Source organism: Podarcis muralis, chromosome 10 (genome assembly GCF_964188315.1).
Source record: "Podarcis muralis chromosome 10, rPodMur119.hap1.1, whole genome shotgun sequence".
In the NCBI taxonomy this organism is placed as follows: Eukaryota; Metazoa; Chordata; class Lepidosauria; order Squamata; family Lacertidae; genus Podarcis; species Podarcis muralis.
This window is the reverse complement of record NC_135664.1, coordinates 45,097,725-45,120,522: the sequence shown is the minus strand read 5'-3', so window position 1 is coordinate 45,120,522 and position 22,798 is coordinate 45,097,725. Positions and strand designations below refer to the sequence as shown.

At 43.9% G+C, this 22,798-nt stretch overlaps 1 protein-coding gene across 5 annotated transcripts in view; it reads right to left on the bottom strand.

Annotated features, from left to right (window-relative positions):
- Positions 1–22,798, bottom strand: part of TCF20 (transcription factor 20) — a 202,939-nt gene that overhangs the window by 178,219 nt on the left and 1,922 nt on the right. The gene's annotated exons all lie outside the window — the stretch shown is intronic.

Here is a 22,798-nt window from a genome sequence, read left to right as displayed (position 1 = left end):
ACTCTTTAATCAAAAGAGCCCCCAGCAGAGTTTAGAAACATAAGCATGTATAACGTTTGTCTAACATAGAAAAAATAGGTTATTAGACCTTTAAATAACTCATTTTAGACACTTAAAATGTGCTGCTTTATCTTTCCCCTGTCTTAACCCCTTTCACAGTGAATTAGACCACACACTTTAGTAAGTTTAAATGTTTTACTCACATAATTCGAAGTTTCATTAATGCATCAGCCAACACAACAGCAAAGTTAGCACAGGTAAAAACTTTTAGAGTACAAAATACAAAGTCAGCTCCAAATGGGAGTCTGGGCTCGGAGTAGAGCCTAGGTATATCTGTCTGCTCACATGGTGTGAAGAAGAGAGAGAGAAATGGAAACAGGAAAACCTTTACCTCCACCCTCCCCAAAGGTGAGGGAGCGTGACCTAGTGGAGCCTTCTCTAGCAAATTCAGGTCTATGGTCTTAGCCTCTTCAGGCATTAACTAACATACAGTGGTACCTCGGGCTAAGTACTTAATTCATTCCGGAGATCCGTTCTTAACCTGAAACTGTTCTTAACCTGAAGCACCACTTTAGCTAATGGGGCCTCCTGCTGCTGCCGCACCGCCGGAGCACGATTTCTGTTCTCATCCTGAAGCAAAGTTCTTAACCCGAGGCACTATTTCTGGGTTAGCGGAGTCTGTAACCTGAAGCGTATGTAACCCAAGGTACCACTTGTATACTGCACGTGCATTGTTAGGTTTCACTGCAAAATCTCCCACAACCTGCTTGTTGTACTTTGGGTCCAATAATTCACAATAATCACAACAGCACAGCTAAGTGTAATGGCCCTGTGGCTGTGGTAGATAGTGCCCGGGACCCTGTGGGCTCTATCCCCCACCCCAGCTTTCCTCAGCCTCTTGCCCTGTGTGCTGGCTGGGGCAGATGGGGACACCAGGTTGGGAATGACAATCCATCAAATATCAGCTTGGTTTAATGTATTTCTGCCTAATATTGTGGCTAGGATCCAAAGAACCGTGTAGCTAGTTTTGTTCGCTCAGTAGGGCTTTGGAGCTGCGCTTTTCAATAGCTCCTCTACTGTCTAGCAAATCACAGAAAACCAGGTCAGAAACTGTTACTGAAACTCTCCTCAGTTTTGTGTTTTAACCTATACAGATGCTGTATGCCAGGTAGCCGAAGCCACAGACTCCCCCTGCCATCACCACCTCCGTCTCTCCTTCACCTCCCCTGTGCTGGGGCCTTCCTTGCTCTGAGAAGGGACGCCTCCTCAGGCATTGTGGAAATGTGGCTCTGCAGTACACTTGTTCCACTTCCACACTGCAGAAAAATAAACCTTCAAAAGCCAAAACACAGGAGTAAATTATAACGCCCACCTACAATACAAGGTGTGGTGCAGCCAGCACGGTGCCTTCCAATGTTATTGGACTCCAGTTCCCATCAGATCCTGCCAGCATCACCAATCGCAAGGCATTAAGGGAGTCGTAGTCCAATACCATCTGAATGGCTTCACTTTGTCTACCCCTTAACAAATAGTCACAGCTGTAGCTAAGCTAGTATGCAATGAATTATTTTGAAAGTCTGCTTAGACTGGGAAGTTATACTTGGTTCATTCCACCCCCCACCCCCGCCACTGCCTAATTTTAGGTGGACCATTAAAACATTTTTGTTCTGCACAGCTTTTGGCTGGCTATAAATGTCATTAACTCCACTCTGTTTTTTAATGCAAGATTTTTTTCCTCTTGTTCTTAATCCATTTTTCGTATTGCTTTAAAGTTAGCTATAAATTGACTAGAGCAACCTTTTGGCACCGAAAGGAAACTCTCATATCTATTTGAAGAGGAAGAGATATATGAAAATCAATGCTTTAGTATTTATGACACCTAAACATGAACATGTACATTCTGAAAATTTGAAAGTAGTTTTAATAAAAAATACTCATGAGTCATGCCCCTCATCTTCATAAAGTGTCAGGCTCATTTAGCTTGTACACTGTCTGCTTAAAGTAAAACAAAAATGTGCCCACCTACATCCCATTGTCAAATGCTAAAGGGTAGGGGGAAATATAGGAGCAGTTAAAAAAAAAATCCAAACACCCCCCCCCCCAACTCTCAAGTCACTTCACTGGAACAGGAGGGAGAACTGAGTAGAGGGTGGGGACTGAGAAGAGATGGCGTACAACTCAAACCACAGTATTGCAGGGACATTTGGCACTAATTATATACATCTAAAATATTTGCTACTGGGATTTACAATAACCCAGTTTCTTCATAGTCTTTTCAAAAACAGAATTCCAAAGTAGCTGCCCACTTTAGTCCCTAAAGTAAAGCAAATATATGAGAAACTCTGGAATTATTTGTGTGAGTTTATCAAAGGTGAAAGTTCCAGACTAGAAGTTCCTGAAAGCCTCCTCAAGAGCAGACGCAAGGCAGTGAAAATAGACGCTCCATGCAATCCTTTCTCCATACGCCTCTGTTGGGCAAATGCACGCTACAGAATATATTGTCCAAGTTCCAAGACAAGGGATTCACAAAACCCATTCCAGCTCTGGACCATAAGCAGAACCCCATTTCCACCCCCTTTACAGTGGACCCTCTAGTTATGTACTGCTCTGGATACGTAACTTATGGGTTATGATCGTGGCAAACCCGGAAGAGTATACACCTCTGCCTACGGGCTTTTTGGGTTGCAGATGGATCCCCGGAACAAATTTAATTCGTATCTGGAGGGTCCACTGTATTTGAAATTACCTTTTAACTGTTAATAAAATATGTGAATTTACAGGAATGGCACAATACATTCTACTTGAAATGCCAGTCATCCGTCTTGTACAAAACCACCACTCTTGGGACCATAGCCCAGAGGCAGAGCACATGTCTTGCATGCAGGAGGGCCCCAAGTTCAATTCTCATTATCTCCAGTTAAAAGGAGCTTGGGCGGAGGGCCCACAAAAGACCTCTGTGTAGGACTTCTGAGACCTACTGTCACTCACGGAAGGCTGTACTAAGCTAAACGACGATCTGGTTTAGCAACAAGCAGGCTTCAAAAGTAATAGTTCTTTTAACTGAACAACATTTTTGGGCTGATACATCAGGTATACAGATATGCAATTGTTAATACAGTGGTACCTTGGTTCTCAAACTTAATCCATTCCGGAAGTCCGTTCCAAAACCAAAGCATTCCAAAACCAAGGTGCGCTTTCCCATAGAAAGTAATGGAAAATGGATTAGTCCGTTCCAGACTTTTAAAAACAACCCCCATAAAAAGCAACTTAACATGAATTTTGCTATCTAATGAGACCACTGATCCATAAAATGAAAGCGATAAACAATGTACTGCATTCACACAATCTATCAATCAGTAGCTGACCTGGGTTCCGCACAGTCACAAAAACAAAAAAAAGAGAGCTGCAAATACAAAAAGGCAAATAATAATAATAAATAAATAGCAAAAACAGACGGGCCTCAGCGTAACACTCAAATTGGAACTATAACACTCAAATCGGAAGCATAACACTCAAAACGGAGCACATTCGGCTTCTGAAAAAAGTTTGCAAACTGGAACACTTACTTCCGGGTTTGCAGTGTTTGGGTTCCAAGTTGTTTGAGTACCAAGGCCTTTGAGAACCAAGGTACCACTGTATAGGCGCCTCCCCATTTACGTGCAATCAACTTGCACATGACCATGTATATGCACAGCACCGGGAAAGAAAGAAATAATTAGAATCATAACCAGAAATGGCGGGAGAGAGCTGGAGAGTTCTTGTGGCTCGCAAGCAGACTCTTCCCAGAGCCCGAAGAGGGGGACAGTGTGGGTGGAGGAAGCCCCAAATCTCAGTGGGGCTTTGTTTAGGCTGCTCAACCTCCCCACAGGTAGCACACCAGCAGCACTTGCTTTCCTACATGTCCTGTATGCTCCTGCCAGCCCCAGAACTTCACATCTGGATATTTAGAGAGAAAGCTGGAGAGAAGGGGGAAATAGGCATTTAGAGGTTTTTTAGAGGGTTCTCCCTGCTTTACGTGATTTCACTTATGCATGAGGGGCCCCAGAACATAACCTCCTGCATAAGTATATTTCTATTGGTGAAATTGTTGTCCTCCTTGAGTCTAGTGTTTGAATTGTGGCCCTTTTCCTTCTTTAAAAAAAAAAATAGCTAAGGGGACAGTCACAAAGGAAAAGCGAGGCAGGGCCCCTCTGGCCCACCTGTAATTTGAGCACTGCGTAAGCCTAATGGATGAGATGGAATAGAAATGTAATAACTAAATATAACCTGCCAGGTGACAGGCATACCCACATGTCTTTCCTCACTGCTTTAGCAGAAACATTTAGAAATTCCACTAAGACCTGCGCTGGCATACATCTTAATTAACAATCTAAAGCAAAGGGTGAACAATGAAGTCCAAAATATGCTGATAACACAAAGCTGTTCATTACAGTAGAGTCCAAAGCAGTCTCTGAAAGAGTTGCAGAAAGATCTCGCATAATTGGATTACTGAACAACACAATGAGCACATGAAATTTAATGTTGATAAGTGAAAAATAGTGCATGTTGGGGAGGGAAATAATCTGCTCTCTGTGGTTGGATTTTTGAATAACTTGGGAAAGGGATTTTGAAAGCATTGTATATAGACCATTGAAAACACCACTTCAGCATACAGCAGCCATTACTAAGGCAACGAATGTTACAGATAGTTACAAAAGCAATGGAAATGGTTAGGGCACATCTAAAAATCATTGTGTGCCTAGCTGGACCTTGAGGACTTTGTTCTGTTTCTATCACCCTGGGTCAAATCAAATACTGCAGTATTAGAAAATGAACAAAGGAGCAAGTTTTAGAAAATTCGAGCTAGGGATTACCATTTTAGAAACTATATGGTGTAGAGAATGTCTGTGTGTGTGGCTAAAAACTATTATGTCATACTTCGGAAGATGAATGAAATCTGTTTCGGAACTCTGTTTGACTTCCAAAACTTTCAGAAACCAAGGTGTGGCATCCGATGCTTCCTGCAGCCAATTGGAACCCATGTCGGATGTTCAGGTTCCAAAGAACGTTTGAAAACTGAACATTCACTTCTGGGTTTGCGGCATTCCGAAGCCAAAACATTTGAGTCGCAAGGCGTTCGACTTCCGAGGTACAACTGTACTTGCCTTTGGCACAGCAATCTTATGCTTACATTATGTGAGGATCAACGCTAATATCACCACTATTACAGTGGACTGGCTACTATATCCAATGTAAGGTTAAAAAGGTAAAGGTAAAGGACCCCTGGATGGTTAAGTCCAGTCAAAGGCAACTATGGGGTGCGGTGCTTGTCATCTCGCTTCAGGCCGAGGGAGCTGGCATTTGTCCACAGACAGCTTTCTGGGTCATGTGGCCAGCATGACTAAACCACTTCTGGCATAATGGAACACTGTGATGGAAGCCAGAGCACACTGAAACACCGTTTACCTTCCTGTCGCAGCAGTACCTGTTTATCTACTTGCACTAGTGTGCTTTTGAATTGTATCCAATGTATGATCAGCCCATGAGCGGAGAGGGAAAACATACAAACAGAAAATACAACAATGGCATAAAAACATATGCCCTGCAGCCCTAGAAAGTCCTCCTGTGCCCATCACCAGCCGATGATGATGGGGGGAAAGCCCAGCACATGCCTCTGCAGTGCCACATACACTGAACATGCACAATAATGCTACAGCAGTAGCACCAGTGGCAGAGACAGCAACAACCCTAAAACTGAAAGTTCCCAGGCATTCTTACAGACAGGCATTTGAATCCCCTTATGCTTCTCACAGCCACCATTTTGGAGCATTGCACAAAAAACAGAGGACTAGTACCTACAAAACATACCATCCACATAGCTGGCTGGGCTGGATGTCTGCAGACAGCATGTAAAAGACCCACTCAGGTTGTGAAAGATGGTGTCGCCAAGCAACCCAAGGAGATGTTAAGGTCATGCAACAGAGGCAGACACAGACAGGCACCCCAATAACAGTAGCCTCCAGTGAGTCATTCCAAAGGGCATGGAGCTGGGAAATGGGGGGGTGGGAGTTCAAGCCCAACTAGGTGGAAGAAGGAAAACATGCCTCCACTCACCATTTGCATGCACAGAGGAAAGTCAAGCCTGGGTCAAAAAAGGGGGAGGTAACAAGCCTTGAACCCACACTCAAACTGAGCAGTGTTCTCTGAGACACTCAGTCACAGCGGCAGACAGCAGCCAGACCCAGAAAGTTCAATTCCCCACTGCCTGAAGCCCCAACACCCACCCATAGATGTCAGGAGCACAGGGCATACAGAAGGAGTCCCATCCAAGAGGAACAGCTAACGTTTTATGTGCTGGAGCTCCCTGGTTTAAATCTAGAGTACAGTACTACTGCTCAATAGACTGGGCCAGGCTTGCAAACTGGAGCCAAACAGGGCAAATGCTGCATAGACTCCAGCTGGGAAACAATCTGGTCCTTTGGCCCACGCTAATCCCTATGACCAATGCACCCACTTCTGCTATTTTGCTGGATAGCCCAGCCCTGCTGGGTGACCTCCCAGCAGGACCCCTTGACATCTCCATCATCATCCCCATCTCTATCTCCCTCATCCCATTCTCCCACCCACAGCTGACTGCTACATGCACACTGGCAACATCACCCATCCCACTTGTTTCCCCTTTCAGGCTCCAGGGAACAAAGTGAGCCAAGAATGGAAGAGGCATTGCCCCTGAGCCCATCAAACTCCCTGTAGCCTGCCATGCTCCTACTGAAGTAGGAGAAAAGGATCCCTTTCAACACTCCATGGCAACAAAAAAAGCAGCACATGCAGTATAGTCAAAGCCTTTATTGAGTAGCATACTGCTAGAGTGCGCAACATGCTGGATTAAACTTAGTAATAATAGTACTCTTCCATTCCAGCTCTAATCAAGATTTCTCAGAAGTTGTCCTATCTGGTTCAATGGGGCATGCATCAGATTACAATGGTACACTACTGACCTATAGCCTTCACAAGAACAGCACAACCTCACTAGCACAGATATTTTTCTCTAAAAATGGGACAAAGATTCAGGCACATCAGAGGCACCAGTGGCTGTTAACCACCAGATGAGCACAAACAGCACTCACGGTATCTTTAAGGTCAGGGGTGAAAAAATCTAGGGATAAGAAATCCAGAATAGGGTTGCTGAAGAGGGGAGAAAGGAGGAGAAAGCAGAGGGAGAAGAGCTGCCTCCTTCAATGGTAACTAAGACTTCTGAATTTAGATTGTTCCCTATTGGTCTTAGTCACAATATTTATCAACACTACTTGAATTAACCTGATGGTACTGGATAAACTTGTTTTGGGAAGACAACAGTCCAGAAGTCAAAATAAATTATGTCTAGTTTACCAAATAAAATGTAATCTAGTGACTAGTTTATTCTATGCTTTCTCCAAGGAGCTCAAGGTGGCATAGATAGTTCCCCTGCCATTTTTGCCTCATAACGTATTATGTGAAGGAAGCCACTCAATGAGATTTATTAGGGATTTGGATCCAGTCTCGCCAATCTCTCCTGCTGTTTCTTCCCAGGCTCCTTTGATCCTGAAGGTAACATATAGTCACCATGGCAATAGTCAGTGGCAACCTTCCCTCATGAATCTGAAAAAATTACCTAGTCATGACATTTAAGTTGGTGGCTATTGCCACACCTTGTAGAAGTTAATTTCATAGTTTAACAATGTGCTATTAGAAGTTTGGGTCTAGCTGCCCCAAAGTCCTTTTAAGTACTGGTAGAAAGTGAAACAGGAAATTGGCAGATGGAACAGCAGAAGTGTCTGTTCCTGTTTCCTAGAGATCCTTCAGATGGTCTGTTTATTGCTTGCACAAAGCTTATGTAGCGACTAGACTATGTCCGGTCTTTATTGAGCATCGAGACCAGCTAGTTATACGGCAATGAGCTTTCATCCTGAGTTGATTGTACAATAAGGTAACACTCCCTTCTTTCTGAAGAAAATTAAGGGGTCTGGAGTGATTATACCTGCCATATTAGAGGCCTCAAATATTTGTTGCCAAGCGATGGGGACAAGTTTGGTGGGGACTCTTCTATCTTCACTCTTCCGAATGACATGCATCAGACATAAAGATTTTGGTATCACATGTCCATTGCATGCTTTCTGTTGACAGGAGTGTTAAGTGTGTTGCTGTTGTTGTTGTTGTTGTTGTTGTTATCACCACTATTATTAGCCCACTATTCACTCTAAGGTCCCAGGGCAGGTTACAACAATTAAAACACAATGTTAAAAACATTTTAAAAGGACTTAAGACCACAAAGATAGGTCCTAAAACTATACATCTCAAGTGTTAAAAGTCAGGATAAAGAAATTGTAATTGTTTCAATTCAGCGCCCCCAAAATGTTCTGCACTTTCATTATTGGTAAAGCCATGTTTCACAGAATCAAAATGGCTGACAAGAAAAGAAAAGATGTCAAAGAAACCACAATGTCGAAAGCAGCTTTTTATTGTAACAAGAAATTAAAAAGTGCAGTCATTTCACCAGCCAGCGTATTTGTGATATATTCTGTCTATCAGCCCTCAACTGTGGCTCCTCAGTAACATGCCTCTTTTATCTTGAAATCACTTTTCAGTCTCTCTCATTTAGATTAATGCATGAAAAGCTGCACTAATTCAGATTTATTCTGCCTCTCCATTTAATGCCTTTCAGGCAACATAAAGCACGTTTGGAAATAAAAATTGATGCATGACTAACGCACGCCACCAGTATATTGGCGCAAAAGTGACGATCTGGCAGAGCTGCCTGTTAGGCTTTGCCTTTATTCCTACACATACACCCCAATTAGCCACAAAAGCGAGAGCAAGTGTTTGAGGTTTGCAGTCAAGGTTTCGGGAGACTTTGAATTTCCCTGCTGTCATCAGCACTGAGACACACAGACCCATTCACAGATTTAGTCCGCCAGGATCATCCGAACAAATAACCATCCTTCAGATTCCTCTAGCTTTCCTCTGATCTCACACCCTCAAGCAGCAGTCCCTCTGCCGCGACCCCCTGCAACTGAGGGGGAGGAAGAGGATATTTCCCTCTGTCTTGTTTCTCCACGCAAACTATAACCGCTTCCAGTTGCCACAAAATGTCCTGCTCCATCTCACAGGATGCCCTCAAACCCAAACCGTCCAATTCCTACAAATGTAGAATAATAGTAATATTTTAGTTGATTCTGTGTGACCCACATTTCCTCCAAAGAGCTCAAGGTGGGATACAGGTTCTCTCCCTCACCTTCACACCCGCACAACTACCCTGCGCTGGCAGGTTATGCTAAGAGGCAGTGACTGGCCCAAGGTCACCCAGAGAGCTTCATGGCTGAGTGGAAGGTTGAACCCTGATCTCTCCCGGGTTCGAATGCAATACTCTCACTGCTACACTGCAATGGCTCTCAAACATTTACAGGGAACTTTGGAATTTACAACATATGAATATAAGAAGAGCCTTGCGGGATCAGGCCAAGACTTTTCTTATCCAGAATCCCAATTAGAATATTGGTCAAATTATGCTACTGGAAGCTTGCAGCAGGATATGAAGACAAGTGACCTTCCTTGTTTTTGGCCCCTTCCCCTTCCCGCCCCCACTCACAATCTGGAACCCAGAAGACTAGCACCTCCAGACCTGGAGGTTCCCTTTAGCTAACATGATTATTTCCCGCTGATAGAACTGTCACTCATAAATTTGCCTAATCCCATTCTGGTCATAACACCTTGTATGTGGCAGTGAATGCTATGCATAATACATGCATTGTGTGAAGGACTATGTCTGTGCTGAATCTACCATCACTAAATTTAATTGGGTGACCCCAAGCTCTTGTATTAAAACAGAGGGAAAAGGGGGGGGAACCCTCTCTCTCAACACATAATTGTATAAGTCACAACAGTGGCTAACTTGTGGCCTTCCAGATATTGTTGGGACCCCAACTCCCATTAGCACCAGTCATGTATGATCATGGACTAGTAGGAGACTCAGGTGCTAAAGGGGCTTTTATAAAATCAAAGTAGCCCAAAGAGAACCAAGCAGTGTCGTAACGTGAGCTGCCAGTGTCTGGGGCCACACAGTGGGGGGACAGAAATGGATGGAGTACACATGTGCATTCAAATGCCTAATGGCATCAGTGTCACCCAGGAAATCACAGCTGCAGAGATAAGTAAAGAGTCATTCTGTAGTCTGGAGAGGTCACTTCCTGGTTCGAATTGAGAAGCTGTTTTTTTAAAATTATTATTAAATTATTTTTTATTAATTTTTCATTAATAACAATCCAAAGGAGGCCACATTAATACAATACCAAATCATGCCAAATCACAATACAATAAAAAAGCCAATTAATCAGTTCCAAATTCAATGTTTTTGGATGACTTCCTATGTTCCGGTTATCTGGAGTTGATGTTAATCATTGGTCCTGCTCCAATTCTCTTAATTAGTCCAAATTCTACAATTCCGATCTTATTCCTTTGTTTTAGCAGCCTCTGGTGTGCTTTCGTTCATATTTAATAAATCCATATCCATTAACTCACAGAGGGAATTTATATCCTGTAGTTTCTGTGTGAAATATTTGTTTACCTTCTTCTTTTCCTTCATGTTGTAATCAATCAATTTTCTTCAACATTGCCCCTCCTCCAAAAACTCATTTCTAAGTACGCCACAACTCCATTTTGCCTCTCCAAAACCAAAAGCATTCCAGCGCAGTGGCGTAGCGTGGGTTGTCAGCACCCGGGGCAAGGCAAGTAATTTGCGCCCCCTAACCCGTGGATTTGCGCCCCCTAACCTGTGGATTTGCACCCCCTAACCTGTGGATTTGCCCTAACCCCAGATGTTGCGCCCGGTGCGGCCGGCCCCCCCTGCACCCCCCACGCTACGCCACTGTTCCAGCGTCCAGCCATGACTCTTGGCTTACTTCCAGCACTTATCTCCTTTACTTCTTTCCAACCTTCTAACGAGCGGGTGTCTTGCCAAAACCATAATAAATCAAAATTAGAGTTCTCCTTAGTAGGCAATGTCACAAATCATCAAAGTATTTCACACAGTCTATTCTTTCAAGTACTCCGTAAAGAAAAAGTGAAGCTTGCTGAATCATAGCACAACAAATATAATGTAAACAGTGGTGTAGCGTGGGTTGTCAGCACCCGGGGCAGGCAAGTAATTTGCGCCCCCTAACCCGTGGATTTGCGCCCCCTAACCCGTGGATTTGCCCTAACCCCAGATGTAGCCCCCGGTGCGGCTGGCCCCCCCTGCACCCCCCACGCTACGCCACTGAATGTAAAACGAGAACAAAGGCTCCCCTTCACTTACATAGCATTCCAATTACGATAGCGAGAGTCCTCTCCAGATCAAAACACTGACACTCAGTGGTTGATTCATTTAGCAGGTTATCTTTCTCCTTCATCCAGAACACAATTGTTTCTTAAGTCCAAATTCAGATCCATTTTAAAAGAAACAGAAGTACCTCCGCTCATGGCGATTGCATTGGGGAGTTTCCAATATGTACAGTGCTATGCACTCTGCGTCCCTGCCCTTGCATTCCATTGGAGCGAGAGGCAGTTATCAGAAGATCGGAGGGGGGGGGGGCTTGCAAGGATAATTACCCCCAGATTATCCTTGGTTAACTGTACGGGTGGGATCCGCTGTTCGCCATGGCGGGAGCGCCGGAAGTTGTAGAAGCTGTTTTCAACATAACCCAGCAATGGAAGGGCACAGCTCTATTGAGGCAGCCCCAGGTGTTGAAATTTTGTGCCCCTAACAATTTTGCACCTGGAGCAACCGCCCCACTAAGTTGAACCTGCAAGAATGTTCATGCCAATGTCAAGATCTGCATCAAGGACTTTCTGTTTCATATTTAATTCATGTATGTTTGTGCAGAATCTAATAACAGTGCCTTGACATTTTTAAAACCAGAGTAAAAGCCAGTTAAATAGACACTGGAAATGCCAAAAAGAAAAAGAGCACAAATTGCTAATTGAACCAATAGGCTATAGGACAGATGGGGAATTATCTTTTTAGGCTGCCAATTTAGCAATGCATTCCTGCTGCATGGAAGTTCCAAGACAACATCCTGGAACCACAGCAGTCAGGTTCATGGAAAAGCAAAACAAAAAAGATCTTAGGAAATCACGGTAAGACACGGGGGCAAAAATAGGAATTGGTACCAAATGTTGCCATTTTAGGAATATGAAATAGTAAAAGGCAGGACAAAAGAAAAATAAGGATAATTTAAGGAGAGGAAGGAAACGCACATAGGGCATGGATATAGGGAGGGATCTAGTTCATTTAAAAGATACAGAATAAAAAGCAGCTTTTGACACATCACCGGATGTCCGCATGTCCCCGTCATCTAATACATAAAAATAATTGAGGACACGGAAATTTCTCTAAATTAGATTTGTCAGGTGTCAGTAGACCCTAACAGAATAACACTACCGTATTTTTCGCTCCATTGGACGCACCGGACCATAGGACGCACCAGACCATAGGAGGGGGAGAACAGGGGAAAAATTTTTTTTTCTTGTTCTTCCCCTCTAAAACAAGGTGCGTTCAAGGTACATTCACCAGAGCTTGTGGGGCTGGCGGTGGGGGGAAGCGCTGCTTTCCCCCACGCCAGCCTCAAAGATCTCTGAAGCCTTTGGAGCGCAGCGCCCCGCTGCCCTGCAGAGGTTTGCGCGCAGCCGTCCCCAAGCTAGAGCAGTGAGACGGAGCCCTCCGTTTAGCTGTTCTGGCTTGGGAACAGCCTTGCTAGCCTCTGCAGGACAGCGGGGTGAAGGCACCCCGCTGCCCTGGAGAGGTTTGCGCGCAGCCGTCCCCAAGCTAGAGCAGCGAGACGGAGCCCTCCGTCTCGCTGTTCTGGCTTGGGAACAGCCTTGCTAGCCTCTGCAGGACAGCGGGGTGCCTTCACCCCGCTGCCCTGCAGAGGTTTGCGCACAGCCGTCCCCAAGCTAGAGCAGCGAGACGGAGCCCTCCGTCTCGCTGTTCTGGCTTGGGAACAGCCTTGCTAGCCTCTGCAGGACAGTGGGGTGCCTTCACTCCGCTGCCCTGTAGAGGTTTGTGCACAGCCGTCCCCAAGCTAGAGCAGCGAGACGGAGCCCTCCGTCTCGCTGTTCTGGCTTGGGAACAGCCTTGCTAGCCTCTGCAGGACAGCGGGGTGAAGGCACCCCGCTGCCCTGCATGGGTTTGCGCGCAGCCGTCCCCAAGCTAGAGCAGCGAGACGAAGCCCTCCGTCTCGCTGTTCTGGCTTGGGAACAGCCTTGCTAGCCTCTGCAGGACAGCGGGGTGCCTTCACCCCGCTGCCCTGCAGAGGTTTGCACGCAGCCGTCCCCAAGCTAGAGCAGCGAGACGGAGCACTCCACAGTGCTCCGTCTTCCTGTTCTGCCTTTGGGCTTAGCGGCGCACCCTGCATTCGCTCTATAGGACGCACACACATTTCCCCTTAATTTTTGGAGGGGAAAATGTGCGTCCTATAGAACGAAAAATACGGTAAATACAGAAAGTGGAGGCGCTCCAGAGGCAGGTTGGGATTAATTCCATAGGAGTTTCTTATGAGAAGTGCAAAAGAGTCTCCACAACTACCTCCCTAACATAATCCTGGCCTGCCTGACAGTAATCTCGGGCTCAGCATTTTAACACAGTGAATAAGCTATATTTTTCCACTTTAGGCTACAAAATCTATTTTTCTTTTTAATTTATTGATTCCATTTATATCCTGATTCCCAGTCAAGGTTCCTGAGCTGGCTAGCAAGTATACTTCAGATTTTTTATTCCTAGAAGGCCTTCAAGTTGTCTCTTCTCACCCCCACCCCACCGCTGCTTCTTGCGCACACAAAAGCTGCAAAAATGCATCTCTACCAGTTTATTAGAGGCCTGAGATCAACGGGAGATTTACTACCACCATATTGAAGAGACTCCAACTGAACTCACCAAGCTGGTTGAGGGATTATTGCAAAATAAACCGATGCCAGATTTTCAGTGCTTGATAAGGACTTTGTAACCTCCATTATAAACATGGGTCTATCCTCACTAACTGGGACAACACTTGCTGAACATAAAAAAAGAAATATGTTCATTTTACTCTTCAGGCATAAAAGCTTCTGAGGAGACAGGTCCCTAGACTTCTATGCATGAGGCAGGGTGGTGGGCTGGAAGGCTGGTCTCAAGGAGAGTGCTAAGTGGGATACAGAAGCCTTTCGGGAGAAGTCTATACCGACCATGACTGACAGCCGGTCTGTTTTTGACCTATCAAACTCTAAATGGCTGACAGCCACACACGGTTGTCATATCCAATTATTTATTTGCAGTTTTCAAACTTTCCAGCATGGAAATGCTTTTCCTGCTGAAAACATGTAACGTGTGAAACACCATCAGGCTTGGTGGATCAGGGGGTCCAAGCTTGTAACTCTGTCAAAAAAAGAAATGAGATTTGTCTGGCAGGACTTATTTTTGAGAAGCCCATGCTGGGTCTCAGTAAACACAGCATCCTTTTCTAAGTGCTCACAGACCAACTGTTGAATGATCTGTTCTTTGAACTTCCGTGGTATTGATCTCAAGCTCACCGGTCAGTAGTTACCTGGGTCTTCTTTTCCCTCCTTCTGTATATCTTATCTTATCTTTTCTTTTCTTTTTTTAAAAGTGTCACCTGTTCCAAGACAATATCATAAAGTATACTGGGGAATGGGTGAGATGTTAGTAGGGCTTGGAAAGGTTGAACTTTCCAGAGCCCAGCTGCCCACCTCCAAGTTTAGCCATCTCATATTTTATGTTTCAGCCTCTTCCTCACAGCGAGGCTGTTTTCTCTCTTCCTCCTTGTTTTCCACGTAGTTGGGCACAACAATATGCCTGTCTAAGCGAAATTGCGGGGTGGGGGGTGGGGATGCAAGTGCACCACTGGCAGACGTGGTCCCTAGCTGAATTTTTGAAAATTTCTAATACTTGTAGTCATAGAACAAATGGCATGTGCAGGTGGTGAGTGGGGAAGTCGTGGGAGACAGGACTTCAAAATGAGGGAAGGAGGAAGTGTGGCAGCCCAAGCAACTCGTACAAAGAACAAAGTGGGGAAGGATGCACTCACATTGAAAAACTGGAATTCTATCCCTCAGAAGAGACTAGGCTCTTAGTCTTTATCCAGTCTGTGACACTTTTTTATATATAATACTGCATCAGATCCCCCATCTATAGAGGCTTTCATGAAAGCTTAAATCATTCCAGAACATCACCCTACCACAAGGCCACAGCAATCCATTATTCCAAAAATCTCCTCAATGTACAAATCACAAATGTGGCTAAATCGCCTAAGAGAAAGCCAGCTGTGTGTTAGTGTGAAATGTTGTATTGTATGTGGGGTTCAATCCCCAAATTATGTTAACTTCCCTGGCTGGTGCCCAGTTTTCTTTCACGTTGCCCTAGGGTTGTTAGAATGCATAATGTGGAGAATTGCCCAGCAATAAGGAGCAACGTGAATAGTAGTGCCACCCAGCAACTCAAAAGTACCAACATGAAAAAACAATGAAAAGCACTATGGAGAGAAACAGAATCCCGTGGATAACTATTCTGGCAGGAAGAATTGGTGATGAGCTTTGACAGTGACATGGTCAGTGGATGAGGCTGGTAGAACAAGACGCATGCAGACATTTTCCTTTACTTTACCCCTCTTACATTGCTGAGCTCCAAAAGTGATGTGTGGTGCAAAAAAGGATTGTGACTTCATTTGGAGGATGTTATGCATTGAGAACTGGTGGATTCAGGAACAAAAATGAATGAATTGGGTATACATTGCATCTCTTATTGCTGCTTGTGATTTCTATACAACTTTCAGAATATGAAGTTGTTTACAGACTTAATTCATCCTCCAAACAAGGTCATGAATGTTCCTAATTTACAGAAGGGAAGTTGATGTTGAGTAATAATCACAAGACTTGCTTATGACTAGACCACCCAGTAAATAGTGGATTTTGCTGGGATTTGGACCCCGATCTCCCAGCTTAGTTCTCTAGTTACTGGGTTACACTCCTGTGTTTTAGGGAGTGGTTCACTGAAAGAGAAACCAGGTGCCTCCAATAACCAACCAATTGAGGATGCAAGTCATGGTAAACTGTGATGCTTAGAATATATACAAGCTTAAGTTTTTCTCACTCATCTGCCCATTTGTGCCAGTCTGCCTGCCTTAAAATTCCATGTTACATCTTGCGCTCAGATTATAGAAGATGGAGCAGCAGATATAATGATCACATTAGTCACTGAAGTATGCAGCACATCAGTTCCATTTCCATGTTCATTCCTAAATCTCTAATGTGTCTCTTTTAAACTTGTGGCGTGCGGATCTTCTGTATATCTAGGTTGGTCTAAATAACTGGAGAAAATGTTTTAGTAAAATGTATGCACAGGTACTCTTACAGCAGACTCCTATATGTGTATACTCAAAGCAAATGCCAGAGAGTTCAATGGTGCTTACTCCCAGGTAAGTGGGTATCAATCTGAACACTGAGGACAACTGAGATTTTATCACTGTGGGATTAAAAACTGAATAAGCTTTTCCTCATTCCCATTCCATAAATGTCCGGAAGGCTATCTTGTTTCACGGGTTGTTGCATAGGTACCCCAGAACACAACAATATAGTTGATATATAATTGAAGTATTAAACAATAGATGTCAGACTACTAAGCAACAATATTTTGAAAACTGGAAGGTATGGTATCACCATAGGCTGGCTGGAATAGTACTTTCAGTTTTCATGTTTGCCATAACTGAAGAGTCACCTCACCCTCTGAAAGGAATTGAGAGTCAGATAAAAGGTTTGTTTTGGATCCTCCTCTGCTGAGGAAAGATACCGTAGCTGTAATTTTCTCTTAGAACCCCTTCTATGTTTTTTAAGCCCACAGCTACAGATATAGCTAAGGGATAAAACAATTTTAAGATACCTTTTAGGCCGTAAGATCCTTAGAATTTGACACATTAAAAGTGAAATTATTTTTATACTTATGAACTTTGAAATTTTGGCCCCTTCGTTTTTAAATATACAGTTCCCATTGAAACAAAAGCAAAACCTTGCCATATATCCCTAAACTCAGATATTTTAGGCTACACCTCCCATTAGCCTCAGCCCATCATGCTATCTGAGGCTGATGAAGATGTGGTCCATCTGGAGAGCAGCAGGTTGGGAGAAGCTGTTTGGTATTAGGAATTGTACAAAACTGGATCAAGCTGTGTTTTGTGGGTGCTCCCTTTCCTGATAAAATAATATTGAATAAATTACCTCAAAATTATCTATCAGGGGTATCCAATACAGAATCCTCCAAATGCCAAATGTTGTGGATTACAACTTTCATCATGGCTAGGGTTAATGGAAGCTGGAATCCAAAACATCTGGGAGGCACCACATTGGCTACGCCTGTGTTATATGGCTTACCTCTGTTATCTCTCTAAGCAACAGCCCTCCTCTCTCCATCATCTCTATAGTTAAGTTCCCTGGCTATCACAAAGATTATTTTTTTTACCATAGTCATAGCCCATGGCGCTAGTTTCTGTACCAACAGAGGGAAGCATTTGAGTACCAAGACAATCCATTCTTCTTGGGTTTCCTTAAAGTTCAAGCATGAAGCAAACAATGAAAGCAAACTTTTCCTAAAACAGATGTCTTTTTTGTATAAGAATATTTATCTGGTACAAGATCATATATCAGAAGGACAAACCCAAATTCTAGCCCACCAACCCTAAATTTCCATGACAACAACTGCAATTTAGGTCAGAATTAAAACTTCCCCTTTGCAGCTATGCACTCAGTTTTTATCACTCTGGAGTCTTCTTTAACTGTCTGAAGACTGCAAACACCTGGAACTAATTAAAATGCAGCAGTAGGCAAAACTACACTGACTAGAACCATTATGTATCAGAAGCTGTGCGCTGCCATGTTTGATTATTGTTTGGTTACTACTGACCAGGAGCACTGGTGGCAGAGGATGGACCAAGTCCGAAATCTTTTTGGTGCATCCTCCAATATCTGTGACCAGGCATTTCATGCCATTACAGCAGGGTTGAAGAGTCAAGTGTGGGTGCCGAATGGAGCTCTAGCAGCTACTGAAGAGAACACCTCGGCTACTTGAAATAACAACTATGTACAAAGAGTAATCCAGGAGTTCCCTGGTATCAAAGCTCCTAGGGCTGTAGAATTACTTCCTGGCATTCCAGCTCACAAATCCAGATTGGATTAATTTCTGTGCACATTTTTAAGGTTCTCTTTGTTGCCAAGGTTTTTCAGAGAGGGTGAGCTGAATGCAGTATGAAATTCTCCTCTCTACTCTCCAGTGATTTATTTATTTATTTAGATATTTAAGTCATCTAAAATTTGATAAATGCATTTTAATTAAATTGAAATAAGTAAATCAGAGCCTGTTGCCATGGTGAATTAATGTGATGTCACAGGCTCCAGCATCTCGATTTCAGAACAGAATCAGGCAAGAAAGCACAGTGGAGGATGTGGAATTGTAAACATCTATTTTAAGGCAAATGGGTTTGATAATTAGCAAGAAATTTGGTGCAGGGAAAAAATCATTATGACATTTGGAGCGGAGTGGTTGTAAAAGGTAAATGCAAAGCTGTTTCAAATACTATAAAATAATAATATTTTAAAGATCCACATTATTAATGGACCTTGCTTTCAGAACTATTTTTTTCTTAAAACAACAGCAAAAACAACAACTGTGTTTACAATGACACAACTCGACTTTCATGACTGTTTAGCTTTTATTTTGAAGCAACAGTTTCTCGTGTGCGTATAAGCCCTGAGCTCTTTTGGGAGGAAGGGTGAGATAGAAATACAGTAAATGTTGTTGTTTTACATTTCTTGATTTCCCTGACACATTTTCAGATATTTTGCCATTTCACAGTGAAGCCTGCTGGAATGGCAAGATCTCCCCCTCTTCATCACCACTATGGCCGTTGCCCAATTTCTTGACTCTCCTTCTGGCCCAATCTGCACCATCTTCCATAAGGCATATGAAGGTTACTGTTCCTTCTCCTCACCCCCCTCATGCTTGTTTGCTTGCTCAGAGAGCACTGGTGAACAGGCAGCAACAGAAAATAAATACAGTAGTACCTCAGGTTACATACGCTTCAGGTTACAGATTCCGCTAACCCAGAAATAGTGCTTCAGGTTAAGAACTTTGCTTCAGGATGAGAACAGAAATCGTGCTTTGGTGGCGCAGCAGCAGCGGGAGGCCCCATTAGCTAAAGTGGTGCTTCAGGTTAAGAACAGTTTCAGGTTAAGTACGGACCTCCGGAACGAATTAAGTACTTAACCTGAGGTACCACTGTAAATAAAAGTACCAGAGCCAGGAGGCTCTAGGAATTGGCAGTGCCCCCGACTCACTACTAGATCATAGGTCTTGGCAGCTGCCCAGCAATGCCGATCCCTGACGCCAGCCCTACTTAAGGGCTCTAAACCTGTGTGCCAAATAATCTTGCCCATGTCAGCAGTGCTAAAGGCTTGTGCATTTTCACCTATTAAAATCATACGTGAGCCAGATTCTTCAGTGCACCTTCCAGGAAGCCACGAAAGGTGAATGGCTGCAGATCTTAAATGGTCATACACCATATATTCACATTTATTTATTCAATTTCCATACCTCCATGTAACTTCACAGAACTCAGGACAGAGCAAATGCTGCTGTCCTCATTTTATACTCAACAACAATCCTGTGCGGTAGCTTCAGCTCAGACCAAGTGGCTGGCCTAAGGTCACCCGTTAAACTCATGGCTGAGAAGGGAGATCTGAAGAACTGGATATTTCCTTAGACCAAGTCCCACACTCAAAGCAACACACCTGTGGCTAGGCTAACTAAGCAATGCTGCAAATGAGAACTGTGCAAGATACTTTCCCATCTCCCTTTGCAAAGTTTCTATCTACTCTGCAGCCTAAGACTTCAATATGATTGATTGCTTCAGTCACATATTCATCATTTCTTTCTCTTCATCCTTTCTCAGCACTACCTTCCACCAGCATCTTCCGTCAAGTTTGCCCAAAGTTACACAGCATAAACTCTTCTTTCCCCTTGGCTGTTCTAGCTGCACAGAATTAGGTAAAAGTAAAGGGACCCCTGACTGTTAGGTCTAGTCACGGACAACTCTGGGGTTGCGGCGCTCATCTCGCTTTATTGGCTGAGGGAGCCGGCGTACAGCTTCTGGGTCATGTGGCCAGCATGACTAAGCTGCTTCTTGTGAACCAGAGCAGTGCACGGAAACACCATTTACCTTCCTGCGGAGCAGTACCTATTTTATCTACTTGTACTTTTTGGCGTGCTTTTGAACTGCTAGGTTGGCAGGAGCTGGGACTCAGCAACATGAGCTCACCCTGTCGCGGGGATAGGCTCTGAGAGTTGCACCACCACGGCAGTGACGAAAAGGCTCTCCACAGCAAGATCCCTCTCCATAACCAATCTTACATGTTGCTTGAATTGTACTGAAGAAAACCTTTCCATTCTAGATTAAATGGGTCTTTGGCTTGTTCCAGCTCATCTTATGTTGCGGGCACTCGGGACATGCTCTCCTTCTAAGTTTTCCCAAGACATTTGGCTGGCCATTGATGGAAATGAGAGTGCTGGACTAGATGGAGACAAACTCCTAGGAGCCATGGGGTATTTGGTCCCCCAATAAAATATTTGAGGGGGCAAGGCCCCCCCAAATTTCATGGGCTTTGCCATTTAAATGATGTGCATGCACCATGTCATGTGATAAATTATGTGGGGTGGGGCTTACTTGGGCCCCCCAAATATATTTTTTTCCAAGTTGGCACCCCTGGAGACAAATTGGCCTAAAAACACAAACTCAGTACAATGCTGAAGTGGCATCTGAGCCTTTAACACCAAACCATTCCTTTGACACAACATTTTCCGAATAATATTCATTTTGCAAAAGGCAAACTAGTGAGGATCAGGCACAAGTGATTTGTCAAAGGCTGCAAGGCGGAGGTGGAATATGAACCAAAACACTTGTTTCCCTACCAGATCCCTCCAATCAATCCCTCCCTACTTCCAAGTAATTTATCCCCCTTAATTTCAACTAGGCCTAGACCCTAGTATTTGCATGTGCAGTGTGAATGTATAAGGAGGATACCTTGGAGTGTGACTAGTTTCAGAACACGACATCAGTAATAATAATAATAATAATAATTTTGCTATTTGTATGAGCTTTTGTGTGCATGCACACTTCTTCAATTACTCATACCAATAACAAACTTAGTTGGTCTCTAAGATGCTACTGGAAGGAATTTTTTTATTTTGTTTTGACTATGGCAGACCAACACGGCTACCTACCTGTAACTAATAATAATAATAATAATAATTTATCATTTATCATTTATACCCCACCCATCTGGCTGGTGAGGACCCATTTTTCATTCATGTATTGGTCTTTAGGCTAACTTCTAAATAGGGCTATCCTTAGGTGGTCCTGAACTTGGTATTATCTGAATGAAATCAGGATTTTCATATAGCTATTCTGTTCTTCTTTCCAAAAGACGGTCCTCCGAGCTTTCCATGATGTGTTGCTTGTGTATTTATCTTAGATGCATTAAGTTTCTGCTTGTGGGGCTCCTGCAGGCATCTGGCTGACTACTTTGTGAACACAGTATGCAGGTAGGGCTATTCTTAGGGGCTAATGAAGAGGTAAGAGATAGAGGCAATATTATGTTAGGGGAGGGGTAGTACATCTGGTAGCAAACAGGCCGTGCTCATCCTGAGGTACTTTGTCCACCTTTGGTCCCCACCCTGCACTCAGCTCTCACCCATGGCTCCTAGAAACTGTCAGCATGCAATAATGGCCACATCCTGGGAAAGAGCTTTGACTGGTGAGCTAAACTAGGTGAGGGAAGCTGATGGGTCTCAAACCCTCAGTGAGTTAGGAACTTCTCCTGCATGCGAAGACAGGCTCCAGTGGATGAGACCAACAGTGGGTCCAACAGTCAAGAAGGCATGCTGTAGAGCAGAACTTTTCATGTTGGTGACACACTTTTTAGACATACATTATTTTGCGACACGATAATTCAGTTTTGCTAGCAAACGGGAGGTTAAACTAACCCCTTTCCAGCCCCAGGAGGAGCGTGGGGAGCGTCTGTGCAACACACCTGCACGCTGTGTCGCACTAATGTGTCGCACTCGCAACACACAGTTTAGAAAGCTGTGCTGTAGAGGGATGTGAGAGGCACATGGGGATCATCAACCTGGATCAGCCCAGAACCTCCACATACACTGCCCAGGCTTGTGCCCCTGAGAGGTCACTTCGGTGCTGCTAATACAGCAAAAACAAGGTGGTTTTACTTCACCCCTGGAGGCACACTGCATTGTGTCTCAAGATAGATGGATGCCAACAAAGTTCTGCTCCTGACTTGTCTAATAAACCCAGGATTTCCCATTTTCACAATTTCAGGAAGCATTTACATCTCTTCTCAACTTTTCATCATACATAAAACTCTCACTTGCAGGTCAATGACTTGGGTAGGAAGAATGAAATGGATCGAAATGCATTACAACATGTATTCTTTGGCGGGGCAGGGGGGGCTTTTATTTCTTGTGAACACCTTTAGGTTAGCAGCCCTGTACAGAAAGAAGTCAGGTCCTTAGTCATAGTAATATTTTCCCTCAACACTAAATTTGGGTGAGAAAATTTTGAGAGAAAAGGGTTCCTTCAAACCTCCTGTGACTTCTACTGTGCTGTAGCTTTCTGAAATCGAGGCAGGATTTTACACAACGTGAAACAGTGATGTTTTGGTTTAAGGACAACCCTACACCCCTCTGCTCAACTGAGGC